This window comes from Cryptomeria japonica, chromosome 3 (genome assembly GCF_030272615.1).
Source record: "Cryptomeria japonica chromosome 3, Sugi_1.0, whole genome shotgun sequence".
In the NCBI taxonomy this organism is placed as follows: domain Eukaryota; kingdom Viridiplantae; phylum Streptophyta; class Pinopsida; order Cupressales; family Cupressaceae; genus Cryptomeria; species Cryptomeria japonica.
The window spans coordinates 490,026,351-490,045,216 of NC_081407.1; positions in this window are offsets into that span (position 1 = coordinate 490,026,351).

Consider the following 18,866-nt stretch of genomic DNA (forward strand, 5'->3'; position numbering starts at 1 on the left):
GAATTAGAGGCCAAAATGTCAGCTAGAATAAAAGGAATTGTTGATTTAGATGATGCTTCCTTTTTGTTGTAACAATTCAGGAGATAGAGAAAATCAAATCTCATTATGGTTTTCTCAATTCAGAGGTCAACAAGATGAGAAATTCCTGGAAGAGGTTAACCAAGGAAAAGGCAAAAGTGATTAACTTCAAGTGGCCAACTGATGATGTGTACAATGAGTGGACAAGAAAATATGCCATCCAGGATGTGGAGCAGTTAGAAGGCACTCCTGCATAGTTAGAAGAGGTTGCAATGGGACAACAAGTAGAAGAAGCCGCTGAGGTTGAAAAAGACTTGTAACAGTTTTTGTAAAAGATCTTTGTAACTTCTTCTTGAGAAGCAATAATTGTAACAAATTCTCCTAGGAAAGTCTGAAGTTATGTGCATCCATGTTGTTATAAATGGATACCAGGACTAGTAGGAAGATGATCACAAATAATTGTAAGAAAACGCTGCAGAAATTTATCTGAGCTTTTCTAAGTTTAATGGAGAATATTTGAAAGTTTTTGTAATACTTTCTTGAAGATAATATCAATATACAGACCATCGGTTTTGAGTAAAAACTTTGTGTCATCTTCAAATGTGTTTGCAATTGTTTACTGTTCATTCTAAATAATCCAGGGTGATTTTGTTTGAATAAGGTTGTAAGGCAACTTTCAATAGATGTGTTTGTTAGCTTCTCTCTTCAGGAGGGAAATTAAATATGTGGGGATCACTTCTACCAGTAAATTCTCTATAGGATACTTTGAATCTTGATGAGCATAGTTTAATTTGGTATGCATAAAATTCTTATGTGTGTTAGGCATATCTAGGGATCAACAGAAGCCGAGCCAATGGGATGTGTAGAGATATTTTGTTTGGGGAGTATTGTTTGAATTTAGATGACTCTATGACCTTGGATAAGGCACTGGTATAGATCGAGGTTGTCTATTACATGTTTTGTAGGTCAAAATACTGAATATGAGTATAATTTTCATTCCTTTGTTTCAGTTAGTTTCAAGGTGATTAGATCCACTAGTTTTCTGGATTGGTTTGCTATGGATTTATCTTTTGAAAGTGTGAATTTAGTTCACAAAGGTATACCCACCTGGACTCTGAGTAGGTCCGAAGTGTAGAAGGTTAAATCAAACCTTGTCATATGTTGTCCTAAGAGTTACCTTCCCTTTAATGTCCATTCTGCACATAGTTAATCATTTTATTATAAGGATGTTGAAGTGAATCAGATTTTGAAGACAACAAAAGTGGCGACTCTGCTGGGGAGAGTCACATTAAGGATCCAGATGTAGATTTGTGCTTAAGTTTGTAAAGAAAATCATTGTGTTTGTGGAATTGCTACGTATTTTCTAAGCTTGTTTTCATAATTCCCATATTCTTGTGGGTGGCGACTTTGTTATTTTAGAACCAGTCCTTGTGAAGTACAAATCATTTCAAAAGGAAAACAAGTGTAATGCAAGGAGGAAAAAACACCAGATCATTCATGAAGAAGCATCCTCTTGAAAATTTGCAAGAAGGTTTGCCAGAGCAGTCACAAAGAGGTCAGAAGAGATCAGTGCTTCATGAACCATCAAATGCTGCTTGGGTACAAAAGAATAATAATACTGGTAAGATGCCTGATCGACCTGTTTATGCAAAGTCAAAGGTATACCCGCCTGGACTCTGAGTAGTTCCGAAGTGTAGAAGGTTAAATCAAACCTTGTCATATGTTGTCCTAAGAGTTACCTTCCCTTTAATATCCCTTCTACATAGAGTTAATCATTTTATTATAAGGATGTTGAAGTGAATCAGATTTTGAAGACAACAAAAGTGGCGACTCTATTGGGGAGAGTCACATTAAGGATAGAGATGCAGATTTGTGCTTAAGTTTTTAGAGAAAATAATTGTGTTTGTGGAATTGTTGCGTATTATTCTAAGCTTGTTTTCATAATTCCCATATTCTTGTGGGTGGTGACTCTATTATTTTGGAACTAGTCCTTGTGAAGTACAAATCATTTCAAAAGGAAAACAAGCGTAATGCAAGGAGGAAAAAACACCAGATCATTCATGAAGAAGCATCCTTGTGAAACTTTGCAAGAAGGTTTGCCAAAGCAGTCACAAAGAGGTCAGAAGAGATCAGTGCTTCACGAACCATCAAATGCTGCTTGGGTACAAAAGAATAATAATACTGGTAAGATGCCTAATCGACCTGTTTATGCAAAGTCTAATTCTTCTTCCAGAGATTCTGAACAAGATATATTAGGTTTCCATTCTGGATTGTTTGGAAATATTGATAATGCACATGTTTTAAATCAAGATTTATCCCATGTTAGTGTCTCTACAAAAGATAGGACCAGTTCAAATGCAATTAGACACTCTGTGCCTAGAACAATAGATGGAAACATTAGTTTGATTGACATAGATCAAGTCAATATATCAGATTCTGAGGAAAATTTCCCTGATGAAGATAAAGTGTCCCAAGAAATTGAAGATTTGAACAAGAGAGTTCACCATCTAATCTCCTTAAGAGCCCAAAAGGAAGCAAATAAGGAGAGGGAAGTCAAAGCTAAATTAATGGAGAGAGATAGTCTTCTTAGACAAACAGCTAATCTTGAAGTGCTAGCTAAGGAAAAAGAAAAGAGTAATGAGGAAGGCCCTGTGATCAAAGAAATTATGATCCCCAAAGCCAAGAAAGCATATAGGTCAGCAGTCCAACCAAACAGGGAAGTATTTAGTGATTCTCAGCTTCCTAGGACTAATGTGGATAAAGGAAAATAGAAATGGGTGGATGATGGAATTGAATCTAAAACTATAGAGGAGGTTTCTTATAGGTTGTTAGCACATGAGAGAGAAATGGAAAGAATGAGGAAAGAAAAGGAGGATCTCCAAATGGAACTAGAGAAAGTTGAATTGGAAGCAGCAAATCAGGAAGTGAAAAGAAAAATTAGTTACTTAAAGGCTCCCCCTATCACGTTTCCATCAGAAAACCTTAGTAAGCCTGATCCTCAACAAATTTCCCTTCCCCCGGTTAAAATTCAACCTACAGTGTCTGCCAACATAGCATCAGTGAGTCAAATCCCTGTGAATAGTCAATACACCCAAATATCTCAGTCTCTAGTTCCAAAAGTTAGAATGACTATGGGAAACAATAATGTTATTACCCCTTTTCAAAGAAGACCAATCAATTTATAACAGTATAGGCAATTGTTCTTTGATGGGATCCCAGGATATCCTAACCATGTTCCTACTAAGCTGAGGGACAAACTCCATAAATTTGCTGGAAACAACGCAATTAGTGTTGAGGAACACCTAAAATCTTTTGGGGACCTAATAAATGATTATGATATAGTGGATGAAGATGTCATCATGAAACTGTTTGTCCAGTCCCTGGTTGATGATGCAATAGATTGGTACAAAGGTCTTCTAGTTAATAGCATAGGGTCATGGGAGGATTTTAAAAATTGTTTTCAAGAGTAGTATGGTGATAAGACTAATGTGAGCTTCATGCTCAATGAATTCAATAACATTAGAAAGTCTGATAATGAAATGGTCACTGACTTCAATGCCAGATTCCAAAAGGCCATGCACAGATTGTATCAGGTGATGAGATTAGATGATAACATGTGTTTAAATACCTACTACAATGCATTTGATTCTAAGATGGCCTATATCCTGAGGGATAAAAATCCACATAACCTGAGAGATGCTTTTAGAATTGTCATTTATGTAGAAAGTAATAGAAAAGCATTTGGAAAGTTAGGAAGAAGGACAAATGGTAGATTATGGCAAGAAACAAAACAACAACCTAATAAAGAAGCTAAGGAGGAAGACAAGATAGAGAAGTTGGTTATTGCAATGAAGGATCTGACTACCAAGGTAAACAAAAATGATAAACCTCATTATAACTGGCAAGATAGACCCCCTAGATTGCATGACATGCCATATAATACCAATTGGAAATATGGAAAACCCCAAAATGAGAAGCCTAAAATTGCCCAAAATCAGGACACTCCAGATCCCTTGAAAGGGAAAACAGTCCAAAATATAGAAAATACTCCCTGGTGTATTGCTTGTGATGGACCACATTCTCCTCATCAGTGTGCAGTGGCTCAGGCTCTTGAAGAATCCATGAGACAAGAAGCTAAGCTTGACATTAATATGTTTGAGACTATCATAGAAAGTGATGAGGAGTCTATACAAAGTGAATACAGTGATGTGCTAGATAATGAAAGGTTTGTTCAAGGACAACTAACCTTGGATTGGCATCCTATATTGAATGTGGTAACAATTGAGGATGAAGAAGTTCATCTCAGAAGGCCTAGTGAGGAAGAGGTTAAAAATCTCACTAAAGCCGCCATTGCCAAAGCAAAACACAACTATAACCTGAGAAGCACCAAGAAGGACACTGATCAGGGTGAACCTGGTTCCATGTTCATAAAAGAGGTCACTCAAAAGGGGGCAGCAAGTAGTGCTACTACTGTTCTTAAGACTGGTCAAGAAAAGAAGGAACAGGTCAAAGATGTAACCAAGAATAAAAACACTAGTGATATACAAGGAGCTGCCACAGTGAAAATGGCAAGTCAGCTCAATACAGAAAGAGTTAGAGCTAATACTGAAATAAGCCATAGTTCTACATTTGACATGGCTCAAGCTCTTACTCAAATGAAGGTCACTGTCCCATTAGTAGAATTACTGAAAATTAAAGAACATAGGGATGCAACTTTGTCTTTATTTTCTAGTATACCTGACAGTGACATAGTCCTACACACTGGTTCAGCTAAAGATGGAAAGGATCAGGAACTCCAAACCCTGGAGGTTTATGTTGGAACCACTATCACTCAAGAGCCTTCAGAGGTGGACCCTTTCTATGTTACTTTGTTGGTAAACAATCAGTTGATAAAAAACTGCATGATTGATTCAGGAGCTGCTGCTAATGTAATGCCCTATGGTGTTATGAAAGAATTAGGACTGTCAGTAACCATTGTATATGGAAAATTCTATGCTATGGATAATAGGGAAGTACCTGTGATAGGTACAATGAAAGATGTTGAGGTAAAAATAGCAGCATTCCCTGAGGCAACTTATAAAATGGATGTTATCGTTACTGATACCAAGCCCCATTATGGTATGTTACTATCCAAGCAATGGGCAGTAGCAGTAGGAGGAAATGTTCAACTTGATTTATCCTATGCCACCATTCCAATCAATGGAAATCAGGTCAAATTGTACAGAGAGCCACGTGCTCCTAGGGTAATTGAAAATGTAGACCCTAATATGCTTAATTGTATGATTGATGTAGATCTTGATAACTTTAGACTTCAACCAATTTTACCCCAATTGAAGAATACTAACCCCATTGTGGTCGAATTAGAAGCACAACAGTATGGTTTATGGCAGATGTATTTTGATGGATCTTGCTCCATAGAAGGATCTGGAGCAGGGGTTCTTTTTGTATCCCCATCAGGTATAACTTTTAAGTATTCATTCTTATTGGCTTTCCAGTGCACAAATAATACTACAGAGTATGAAGCTCTATTGTTGGGGCTTGAGGTTGCAAAAAGGCATGGAATCTAGCTGTTGTGTAATGCCCCGCCAGGAAACCCCTAAGGGTTTAAGTTAAAAAAACTCAAATAGAGTGTAAATATTTTTTTTTTTTATAATAATACTAAGAGCATTAATGAAAAGTTACAATATTAAGATAGATTGAAGTTATCTCAAAGTTATCTCTAACTAGATAACACAGCGGAAGGCTAAAATGATCCTAAGGAGTTTCCTAACGCGATTACATAACCTTACACCTAACTCAACTTGCATCATTAGATCCATTAAACTGGATATTTAAATTACGAGATAATGCATAGATCTTGATTATATATGAGTTCTATGGTTGGACATCTTATAATTTTAGGAAGCGTTCATTTACTTTGGGGGTTAGGAGGCCATTGAGAGGTTATTTATTCATTGCACTTTAATTCATAATTACATTAAGAGGCCTCCAAAAAGGTTCATGCGTTTAATATAATGAAGTTCATTCTATTGGGTTTAAGGTATCCATTCTCAATCGATTTCATCCTTTAATATTAAAAGTATGGTCAATCAGACGAGATTCATTCATTAAGAATTAACTACAATTAATAGAGTGACATCCCTTCATTTGATTTCGTGCATAGCCAACTAATGAGTTGTAATTCTTATATGAAAGATAAAATGTGAGTAGCCATAGAATTCATTTGAATTTTTGATAATGCAAATAAATGGACTAATTTCATTAAGGTGGATATGCATTAGGGCACACGAGAGCATCCTTTAAGTTAAAATATCGTTAACTAGATGACATTCATCATTTCAAGATTAGAGTAATAAGATCATAATGACGTTCTTCTATTAGGATTAAAATACAATTATCTTATTGCATATCTCTTTTTTTTGTTAAATGAAGTTAATAGGAGGGAGATACTTTTACTAAGATTTAATGTATAAACAACTAATCAATTATTTCCCATTTTAGATCAATTTTAGCAATCATGAGGGATTCCTTTTATAAGGGTTAAAATATGGATATCTAGTTGAGTTCACCCAATTATAAAATTAATCTGGTGAGGATTATTGGTTACAATTACAACATAATTAACTAAATATATTCATCCAATATAGTGGAATTTAATTAACATGGCATTGCCCATTTAAGAAGATAAAAGTAATTACCTATATGTTGATCACCCCTTTAAATTCCAACTTAGAAATTATAACATTAATTCTATCTTGGTTTCCCCTACTCATTTGCTCAATTTACATGCTTAATAACAAGTTAATCCAATGATGTAATCTAGCAAGATTCTTTCCACTATTACAACTTTTAATTCACATTATCAAAATACTTTTTTCCATAATCATAATTACAATGTTTTGTGAACCTAATAACTACATTTGTCGAGATGAATAATTTTATGCACTTAGATTTAAATTCATTAAATTTCCACCATACACTTATGCAAGAATACAACCATCCATGATAATTTAAAGCATAAAACAAAGTAAGCTAAAAACATCGCATAACACAGATATGATCTCGGAGTTCACCCCTAAAGGGCTACATCTCCGGGTCTGCTCAACTGCAAGACCCCTTTGGTATTATATCGTTAGGAATACATGACTTATAAATCTTTTACATGTTTGCCACTTAGGTGAATTACAAGCAATATACAACAGACACCTCGGTCTGAATTTACAAAATGGGTCCCTTCTAAGCGGATTCCAACTGACACTTCAAGGCAAATACAGGTTCTAATGACTGACGATATTTGACTAGGGGCGTACTTCGGCAATGACCGACACTTATAACTAGATAGCAGGGTCTGAAACAATTACATCAAGGTTTGTCGCCACTCTAAACAAGGCAAATACGGAACTTAAACTTACAACATTTTTCTTTAAAACAATACAATGTCAAAATCTACATGCATCCTACTAGCATATCGTTGAAGAAATAACAATTACACGAAGATAAATTTAGAATTCATACTCCTTGAAACCTTCTCATTAACATGTATTACCAAACGTTAATCCAGAATACAATTATTTTCAAAGTTCTCCAACTAAGACCATATTTAATCTTTGTTTCAATTAATACTCCCGATTTGAATTGGTCCCCAAAATTTAATGTTAACTAAAACAAATCTAATAATCCATGATTAATGATTACCCCCTTTTTATCCACAATTCTAAATATACGCAACTATGCATTTAACATGTATATATATATATATATATATATATATATATATATATACTTTGACGTTTAAAATCTAATTTCAAATAAAATGGATCTTCCCACAAATTTATTACAACTTCCTTTATACTTTCCCTTGACTTTTTTTTTCTTTCACTTTATAAATGTCAATATTATATATATATATATATATATTTTTTTAACAACAAATAAAATATATAAAAAAAACAATATCACAAACTTTACATTTTCTTTTTTTTTCTTTGAGAAAACCCTAAACTTATCGCAGGACCTGCGACCCACAATGTGGACGCAGGTTCTGCGGCCCACACTGTGGACGCAGCCTGCGGCCCACATTGTGGACGCAGTCCTTGCGGCCCATAGTGTGGTCATAGCCTGCGGCACACAGTGTAGTCGCAGTCCCTGTGGCCCACAATGTGGTCGCGGGAGGCTGCAAAATACGGCGGCGCCGCGGGGAAGAAATGGGGGAGGGGGTGGGTTGAGCTTCGGCTCCCCCCCCCCCCCCGAAAACCCTAATTTTTTTGTATTTAAAATTTTATTTTATATTTTTTTTTTGTTCAATCAAAACTTGTTTTTTTATAATACTTTCACAGTATCACACTAAAACGTCTCTGTATGAGAATAATGAAAGAAAAGAGCATACACAGCCCCAGCCATTTCTTCCCTCTCTCTTTTTTTTTTTTTTTTTTCCCAGAATGACCAGAATATCAGATTGGGGAAAGATTTCCAAATAATAGTTCATGATTTTCCCCCAAACACAATAAAAATACAAAGAAAACTTTTAGGTGGATAAGATTTACTAACTCATAAGGCAGTAACAAAAATCTTGATCCAATGACCACCATTATTCAAACTAGAACTCAGATTTATTTATTTTTTTTAGGAAGAATCAGACATATTTCTTTTGGTTAAAAATGAAATAAGAGATAACAAGAGACCTACCTCCCATTAGCATTCCTGGCATGAATTTGAAGAAGAGCTCCACCTGCAACTCCAAGCAAGAGAACTCCATTTCTCTTCCAACCATTTTCCCCACCCCCATTTCCAAAAAAAGAATTTTTTTTCCAAAAGAGAGAGAACCCCCCAAAATGTTTCAAAAGCTAGGTTAAAAACCAGAAACTCTAATTTTGCCCTAATTTTCAATTTCGAATTTAGGCATTTATTTTTCAAATAAAATAAATGAAAATCAAAATGGAAACCACTATCCAATCCTTCTTATTCATTTTTCTTTTAAAATTAAAAAGCTTCCATTTCTTATTTAACTCTAATTTTAAATTTCTTCATATCACTTTAGCCAACACTTTATATTTTGATTAATTTAATTTTCAAAAAACCAAACTTTTATACTATATCCACTTTACAAGTAAAAAGGAAATAATTTCTTTTAAATAATAATAATTTACCCTTTTTCTTCCAAAATGCGAAAATGAGTAATTTATTTCTATCTCCCAAATGACTTTAAATTTTTCCTTTCCAAAACGCATAACTCATTAAATTCATTATTATCAAATTTAACTATTAAATTGACTTGTTATAACATAGTAAAGCGACCTTTTTAAAAAAAATAAATGACTAATCTAATGCAAGAGTCTTATTTATTCTAATTTCTCAACTACAAATGCGTAAATGTTACAAATGCATAAATGAGCACACTAACCCAAGTTAAATACCTTAAGCTTGCTACAATAATAATTAAAGCAATCTCTTTAAATTAACGATTAATCGTATAAAGAAACTACCTATTTAAATTTCTATATCACTAATGTGTACGTCTACTCATTAAATTGAATTTAATACTTAGGATAACAAACTTCACTTACCTCGCGCAAGGCACGCAAATCGAGGAAGTCCTCCAAATCTCTCGACATGCATCCCAATGAAAAACAAGCCCCACGAATCCACACACGATGCTCACCTAACCATGGCTAAGGCAAGACGAGAGTTATATGACCACCAAATCCGAATTCTAAAGATGAAGGAGGCATACTCAACCTTGCAAATCCCAAAGGAGATGAACCTTGCCCTAAGCGGTGTTGTACCTGCAATCTCCTGCACCCATGAATTCATGCAAGCATACATATACATATACATATTCAATGAAGGCGTTAGCTCGAGATTTATCACAAGGGTTAGGAAGCAATTACATTTACACAAGAATCGATTGCAAAAGTACAATAATAGGTATGCATGATTATTTATATTATCTAAACTACACATTTCACCATGGTTAACCTACCATTCAAGAATGCCACATAGGAAGTCAATCAAGGTCAAACGGGTTTTTACAAGTCCAACTAGGGTATGGGCATTACATGTTGGTAGTGTTAGGGGATTCAGAATTGGTTGTATCTCAGGTAAGATCCAAATATGCATCCAAGAATGATAGATTAAAGAGATATAAACATGCAGTTTGGGATGTTATTGAGCATTTTAGTGCATTTTCTATTAATTGGATTGAGCGATCAAAGAATATTATGGAAGATTTCCTAGCTAATGTTGCCTTGAAAAATGATGATGCAACATTAACCGGAATCTCCACTATGGAGATAAAATCTAGGCCTGCCATCCCTGATAATGTGTACAATTGGCAAGTTTTTGCCGATGATGAAGACATTCTTAGGTTCATCCAATGTGTTGATGATTATGATGGACAAAAGATTGATTGCAATGCACTGGTGGAGGTGGTTGATAATAGGGAAACCGTGTTTGGAAATGATTTGGTCTAGTTGGAAACCAATGAAATACCCAAAGGGCTGGTAGAGCTAGAGAGCATGTTCAGTTACAATGACAGTCACTTACATCAGCAATCTACCACCAAGTTGGAAGAACTAGAAGAGGTAGATCTGGGGACTGAATCATCCCCTAAGTTAGTATACATTGGGAAGAAATTACCCCCTCATGTCAGGACTAACCTTATTAATTTATTGAGGAAATATAAACATGTTTTTGCTTGGTCTTATGAAGACCTAAAGGCGTATAGACAAGATCTTTTTCAGCATGAAGTTCCTCTACTTCTAGATGCTAAGCCTTTTAGACAAAAATAGAGACCCATTAATCCCCTGTTAGAAACTAAGATGCACCAAGAGTTGACTAAATTAAGAGAAGGGGGGATTATCAAACCTATAAGACATTCTTCATGGGTCTCCAATCTGGTCCCAGTAAGAAAGAAGAATGGGGACATTAGATTGTGTGTAGAGTATAGAAATTTGAATGTGGCTTCTTTGAAAGATAATTACTCTTCCCCAAATATGGAAGCTATGTTGCAGAGAGTAATAGGTTGTGATCTTTTATCCATGATGGATGGTTTTTCAGGATACAATCAAGTGTTAGTGAAGGAATCTGAACAGTTTAAAACTGCCTTCACTACTCCATGGGGAACATATGTCTATGTGAAAATGCCATTCGGATTGAAAAATGCTGGAGCTACATTTTAGAGAGCCATGGATGTAGCCTTCAAAGAATTCATTAACATCATGATGGTGGTTTATCAAGATGATCTAACCTGTTTCTCCAAAAGGGTTGATGATCATTGTGGACATTTGGAAAAGGTGTTCAATAAAGCCTTGGAATTTGGTGTGTCACTAAATCCCAAGAAATGTCATTTTGGAGTCACTGAAGGAAAACTATTGGGACACATTGTTTCCAAGGAAGGGGTAAGGATAGACCCTAAAAGAATTGAAGCAATAAACAAAGTGTCTGAACCAAAGAATGTAAAGGGTATTCAATCCTTTCTAGGCAAAGTGAATTTTGTTAGGGGATTCATTGCAAACTTTGCATAGATAGTGAAGCCCATTGTCAAGCTGCTCAAGAAGGATACCAAATTTTGTTGGGATCAAGAAGCCTCAGAGGATTTTGCTGAAATTAAACAGGCCATTCAGGAAGCACCAGTGTTAAAATCTCCTGATTATAGTAAGCCCTTTTCTCTATTTTCTTTTGCCTCATGTCATACAGTAGCTATAGTGTTGTTATAAAAGGATAATGAGGGATATGAACATCCCATAGCTTTCTACAGCAAGTCTTTGCAAGCAGCAGAATTAAAATATGAAACTATGGAAAAACAAGCTTATGCTTTAGTTAAAGCTGTTAAGGCTTTTAGGCCATATCTGGTAAATACAAATATCATTGCCTATGTCCCACATGCTACAGTTAAGGATATTTTATCCCAGTCTGAGGTTAAAGGGAAAAGATGCAGATGGATTAATAGAATCCAAGAATTTGACTTGGAGATAAAGATCACCAAATTGGTGAGAGGTTTAGGTCTGGCTAAGCTCATGACTGAGTCTAATCTTATGGATGTTGAAATGCATAATGTTGAAGTCAAAAGTACTTCAATCACTAGCATTGAAAGGCAACCTTGGTACTCAGAGATAGTTCGATTCCTAAGAGATGCTGCATTCTTAGAAGGAATGACACATAATCAGAAAAGAACTTTGAAACTCAAGTCACAAAAATATGTGCTCATTCAAGGTGATCTGTTTTAGAGAAAAAGAGATGGAGAATTACTAATGTGTTTGGATGAATTCTAGGCTAAATGAGTATTGACTGAAATGCATGATGGAGTATGTGGGGGTCATTACTCTGCTAAGACAACTACTGGTAAGATAATCTGGGCTGGATACTATTGGCCTACCTTATTCAAAGATGTTCATGCATATGTCTGGAAATGTGACTCATGTCAGAAGTTTTCATCCAAGCTGAAGTATGAAGGAGCCTTACCCCTAAATCCAGTCACAGTGGAAGCCCCTTTTGTCCAGTGGGGCATTGATTTTATTGGAGAGATTTTTGAGAGGTCAGGAAGAGATCACAGATGGATCATAGTAGCCATTGACTATTTCACTAAATGGATAGAAGCTATTCCTACAAGGAGAGCTACAAGTAAGGTTGTCATTGATTTCCTAATGGATAATGTAATAACTAGATTTGGAATAGCTGCAAAATTGGTGATGGATAATGCCATGAGTTTCAGGTCGGAAGAGTTTGTAGGATTTTGTACCAGTCATGGAATACTTATGTCTTACTCTTCACCTTATCACCCTCAGGGGAATGGACAAGTAGAATCCAGTAATAAAAGCCTTTTGAACATCATCAAGAAAATCTTTGAAGAAAATAAGAGATCTTGGGATCAAAAATTGAAATTAGCTTTGTGGGAAGATAGAATAACAGTTAAGAAGGCCATTGGAATGTCACCTTTTGAACTGGTTTATGGTACACAAGTCAAATTGCCAGTAAATAATCTTCTTCCAGTTTATAAATTCTTGCAAGATGAGGACATGGAGCTATCTGAACCTATGGAAAATAGAATGATCCAAATTGTGGAGGTGGAAGAGCTCAAAGCTTTAGCTCATAAAAGAAATCAGAAGATCCAATTGCAGACCAAATACCTTTTTGATAAAAGGACATCATTAAGGAAGTTTCAAATTGATGACATTGTTCTTCAGTGGAATGCAAAAGGACAGGACAAGGGAAAACATAAAACAATTGAATCATTATGGATTGACCCTTTTGTGGTCTGTGACTTAAATGGTAAGGATTCATATTTTGTGAAGAATATGAATGATGAAATACAAGAATTTCCAGTGCATGGACAATTCCTGAAACATTATTTCTCTTGATGTCCATGCACAGTTGGTCCTTTGTTTGTATATATTTTGTTTCCTTCTTGTTGTTTTGTTTGGGTCTGTGTTTTGGTCTATTTCTCTAGAGTTTTTGAGTTTTCTTGTGTTGACCTTGCGATCAACCATCCCCAGTCAGAGCTGCTATTATCACTATTTAAAAAATGGGTTTTCTTTTCCCATAATTGCCTAAGTTTTTGAAATTTTGAGTTAGACACACTATCAACTGTTTCAAGCTCTGTGTTAGGTCCTAAGGGTTTAGGGTTTTAATTTTAAATCATTCAATGTTCGACCAAAAAACCCTCTGGTTTCTATTCCTTCGTTACTTTATCCACTTAAGTAATGGGTCTTGGGGTCGTATGAGGTGTCCCCCCATGTCGTTTGCCTAGGCAGTTGTTGAATTAATCATAAAATTTTATGCCTTATGTCTTTTCTTCCTAATGTTGTCGGGCCTAGTAAGTTGTGCACAGCTCTCAGGTGGATCTATGGTTTTCGCTATTTCGTTAGGCCAAGTTGTGCGTGGTTTAAGACTCGCGAAATGGCAAAAGGGAGAAGCGTTCTAAATGGTGCACATTTGGTCCGGTTTAAAAGGCCTCCATCTTGTTCAAGATCCAACGACTGGCGTTATTTCACAGCCAAAACTTGCAAGTGAAATACCTTTCACAAAATGGTGAAAGAATTTGGTGGGACCCTATAGAGAAGACTTTCTAAGTGACTAAAAGGTGATCAAGTCCAATCTGATTTGACGGTTCGTGCTGTTTCGTGGCTGATAGATGCTCGACAGTTAACTTTCACGAAGTTGCGAAATGACATGGCACTCCAAGTAGACAGTCCAGCTGGTCGAGAGGGTGGGTAAGATGATGGCATGTGGAAGAGGCCACAATTGTCAGCAAGACAGGTCTAAGGATTAAAAGGTGGGTCCCAGAGGTGAGTTATGCCGCGAGATAAGAAGTGACCTGGCAGATATAGGTGGCAAGGATGAGGTGGAACCCAGTGATTTCTCTCAGCAAATGAAAGGTTCACATGTTAGTTTAAAGGTGACTAGATGCCAAGTTGATGGAGTTGAGTCAGAGGGCCCACGTCTACCGAATTCAGTAAGTTGTTAAACTTCAAGCAAGTCAAATATAATCTAATGGCGCGCGTGAGTTCACAATGGTAAAGTGCTCATGTTTTATGCCCTACAAAATGGTGAAAAGGTTTTTAGGCCCTGAAGATAGATAAAGCATGAGGTTAAAAGAGGATCAACTCCGTTTTGATCTAAGGGCTCACGTTGTTTCGCGGTTGCGAACCAACCGAAGGATATGCTTCGCAAAATAGTGAAAAGAAGAGAAGGTATCTAGGTGTAATGCTAGACGGTGACGTGTTGATTGACATGTGGTTTCAGAAGAAGTTGAGGCCCACCAAGGTGTAACCGGCAGTTATAAGGGAAAGACACGTGGCTGACATTGAACTAGACTCGAACAGTTTTCCAAAGCTAATGGTTGAGTGCCACATGGTAGTTAGTAACCAATGAAAAGGTGGTGTAAGTAAAGCGAGCATAAAGGTCTCCCTTAAAGGATGGTCATCTCCAATCTGATCCAATGCTTCACGTTGTTTCATGGCCCTAAGTTGAAAGTAGTTTAAGCTATGCAAAATAGCGAAAGACCGTTAGCAGTCAAGATAAATGTGCAGTTAATGAAAAATTTAACGGTCCCGGTAAGGGTTAAACGCCGAGCAGTTAAAGTCTCATCCAACACCCGGCATAGTTCCATGAAGGAAAAGTAATTGAAGGATATGCTTCATGAAATGGCGAAAAGAAGGTGGGGCCTGATGCGAAGGCAAAGTTGTTAAGTCAGTGTAAAGGCTGATCAAGTTTCTTTTGATCAGACGGTTGGCATGATTTCATTTAACAAAATTGCCCGAACGTTATGCTTTGCGAAACAGCGAAAGGGCAAAAGGAAAAAATGTGCAAGAATGTTGTGACCCGTTGGAGCGAAAATTTTGAATTCTCTCATGAATTCAATTCTGAAGGGACGGCCGAAGCATGTGGTATCAATGTCTTAGTTAAGAGCCTGGGTACCATATATGATCTCTTGTCGATTGAGTGAAGGTATCATTCCAAAGAATTATTACAGAGGAGCGATTGCAGAGCTACTTTCTTCAAATACAGAGCAAGTCAATTCAGTTGCAGAGTAGATTCCTTTGAGATAAAAATAGGTTTTCTTGTACTTTTGTGTGGTAATTCCTTTGCAGTGTGTTTTAATTGGGGTCTTGATCTATCACAAAACTAGTTGGGGATAATAGTTTAATTGCTTGCATATTTCAAAATGGCACCTAAGAGAGAATTTTCCAAGAAAGTTAATTACCAGGAAAGGGCCATTTGTGATTATTTTCTCGAACAGTTGATGTTGGCAACTAATCAGGCATCGAAAGTAAAAGAATTAGTGCCAAGATCTCCTCATTTGAAGATAGGAGAAGGGTTATATGACAAGGGTAACTGGTTGAGAGATCCACAGGTTGGGTTGTCTGGGTTGGGGTTGTTAAAAGTTGGATTTGGTATGAGAAATTCACCAGCCCCGCAGAATAGCATCTGGGAGTTAGATGTTGGAAAATTGGTAGTTCCAGGAGTATTCATGGATATAGATCTTCTGACTCAGATTGCACATAATTATGATCCAGTCACAAGGATCATTAGGGATATAAATGGGAAAGCTCTCATTGAAATCAATAATGAGGAATTCAGAAGTGCTTTTGGGCTTAATGAGTTTACCAATTTTCTGGAGCCCATTAATTTCAAATCATTAGCTCAAATATACAGTGCATAGAGGAACCACCTTTGAAATGGGCCTCTTAAGGAATTTTTTGTGAAGATAGGTGGGTTGACAGTTGTAGGACCCAACACTGAAGAGCCATTCTCATTGAATCTGTTCACCCTTAGGGCTAAGGGAGTATATTGGTCACTTTGCCAGATTTTGGGAGAGGATGCTGAGGCAAATATGCCCAATCATTACATGCTAATGATTGCTTAGATTTTAAATCCTTCTCTTGCAGTAACTTTTGATTATGCTTCTTTCATCATAGATGCTATCCATGAAGGGTTGATAGGAATAAAGAATGGGAAGGTTGATAGGCCTTTTGGATGGTATTCACTCCTCATGCATATGTTTTTGTTCAAAGCTGGTGATTATTTTGCAAGTGGAATGGACCTTATAAAAGAGAAGGATGGAGAAAAGATGCCAATGCAACTATGGAGTACGGTGCTGTCATGGGACAGAGATGATGCTAGTTTCTTAAAATTTGATAAATATTTTGCATCAAAGATTAGAACTCTCCTTTGTTCAGAAAACCCAAGAATCCCCAACGTTCTTTTGGAATTTATTAGACCAAAAGAATTTGCAGAAAGTATAAAAATTGTCCATAATTGGGGTGATATTTACTTGTACCTTGTCTCCATAGTTTTCAGAGTATTTAGTTTTAGAGGCACTCCATTTTTATTGCCCTATCAGGTCCCTCTCAAAGTGGGAATTGCAGAAGTCCTCAGACAAATTGGTAGTGTACAAGAGGCAGAGCTGACAGGCAGGGCTAAAGGGACTATTTTCCCTACGGTCACTATAGTCCACCAATTTGTAATAACCAAGGGAGGTTGGAACTATTTTGAGGATTTTCTTAAACCATATCATTTGTCAACTACAATATCCAGGTGTGCCGATCTAGAAGATTTCTTCAATTGCATGTTTAGAAAGAGAGCAGTATGTAGAGGTAGACCCCATCAATTCCAGTTTCCTGAAGATCTCATTAGAAATGAGTTTGATTTAGATGAGCAGGAGCTGAGGAAGGAAGAATGGGTGGCTTATAAAAAGGTCTTAGATTTTGTACATCAATTTGATGCCAGCTATGACCCATTGTCTAGCTTTTCCCCTTTTGAGGAGAAAATAAAGTTCCTAATTCTTTGCTTTGAGGATGTAATGCAAACTCTGAAAGAAAAAAGGGAGGCTATGATTAAAAGTAACCCTGAAAAGGAAAGAATGGTTCTAAGTAGGTCTACCTCCACTAGAGAAATCCCTCCTAGTGACTATACATTGCATAAGAAGTCTAATTATAGTGTTTTGATGCCTACAACAGGGGAGCCCTCTACCTCCAAAGGAAAGAGGAAGATACAAGATGTTATTGACATCCAAGAGAGCTTAAAAAAGCAGAGAGTAGGAAAAGAAGTACAATATGATACACCCTTGTACTCTCCATCCCAATCCCCTATTCACATAGGAGATGAATAGGCAGTAGCTGAACAACTTATACAGTTAGGCAATCTGGGAGAAATAGCCTACACATATGATGAAGTAGAAGAGGGAATGCCAGAAGAGCCCCTTGCTGCTGAGATGAACATCACTACCAATGAGTTTAAAGGCCAGGAGTGGGATCCTGAGATCAAACAGGCCAGTGAGAACTTCTTGGCTGATAACAACTTTGTTACATCAGGAGCATTCATGCAGTTTGTATGGAAGTAAAACATTGACAAATACAATGCAAGATGTGAGAAGAAAAAAGGTGTGCAGCCTCACAAAGATCCAACTTTGGTGGAGGAGGAAATAAAGCAAGAAATGATGGATGAGTTTAAGACCATCACTCCCGAGCAAGGAAGAGATTGATAGTTCTGATACTTAATATAAGTACAGATCCAATAGCCAACAAGATTAGAGGGGAGCGGGGTGAATCATACAAACTTAATCATCCATACAAACATCAGATTCAACCTCGATAACATATATATCAGTCATATAACCAAAACTGTCAAACATGCAAACTTAAAAGCATATGAACAATATAAACCTCATAACACCAGATTTAACGTGGAAACCCAAATAGGGAAAAACCATTGTGGGATTTCGGACTCACTAAGAAATATACTCTTCTAGAGTATGCTCGGTTAAAAGCAAATCCTGTTAAAGATTACAAACACATTTCTAGATGTGACCCAGTTAAGGGATTTCCCTCAGATCTGTTAGGATCTTCACTTTGTTAGAAGTGACCTTGTTAAAGGATTTCAAACACTCAATAAGAATGTCACCTTGCCAGAGGATTTTACAAATAAGACTGTTAAGTCCACTCGGTTAAGAGATTTTTTGCTACTTCTCAAAATAACAGTAATAAAAATATGTCTGCAACTTCACATCTAAAAATGTTGAAGCAGATTCTCATTTGCTCAATACAATCAATTCATAGGACTTATCTTGTCCCTTTGTTGGGCTCTATACTCTGTTATCAAAATATATCTTCAAGCTTCTGTGCTTCGTAATCACTATGCAACATCCCTATGCATACACTTGCCCGCATGCATTGTTTATCATCAGTTTCCTATTTATAAACAATCTTCCAACCACTTAATCTCCTTGATCACATTTCCCATGATCAATCATAGCCATCAGATCTTCAATCTTGTCCAAGTTCAATGTATCCTTTGATCTAAAAATGTTTTACCCCACCTTGGAACTTGCATTTTCACCTTGGAACTTGTGT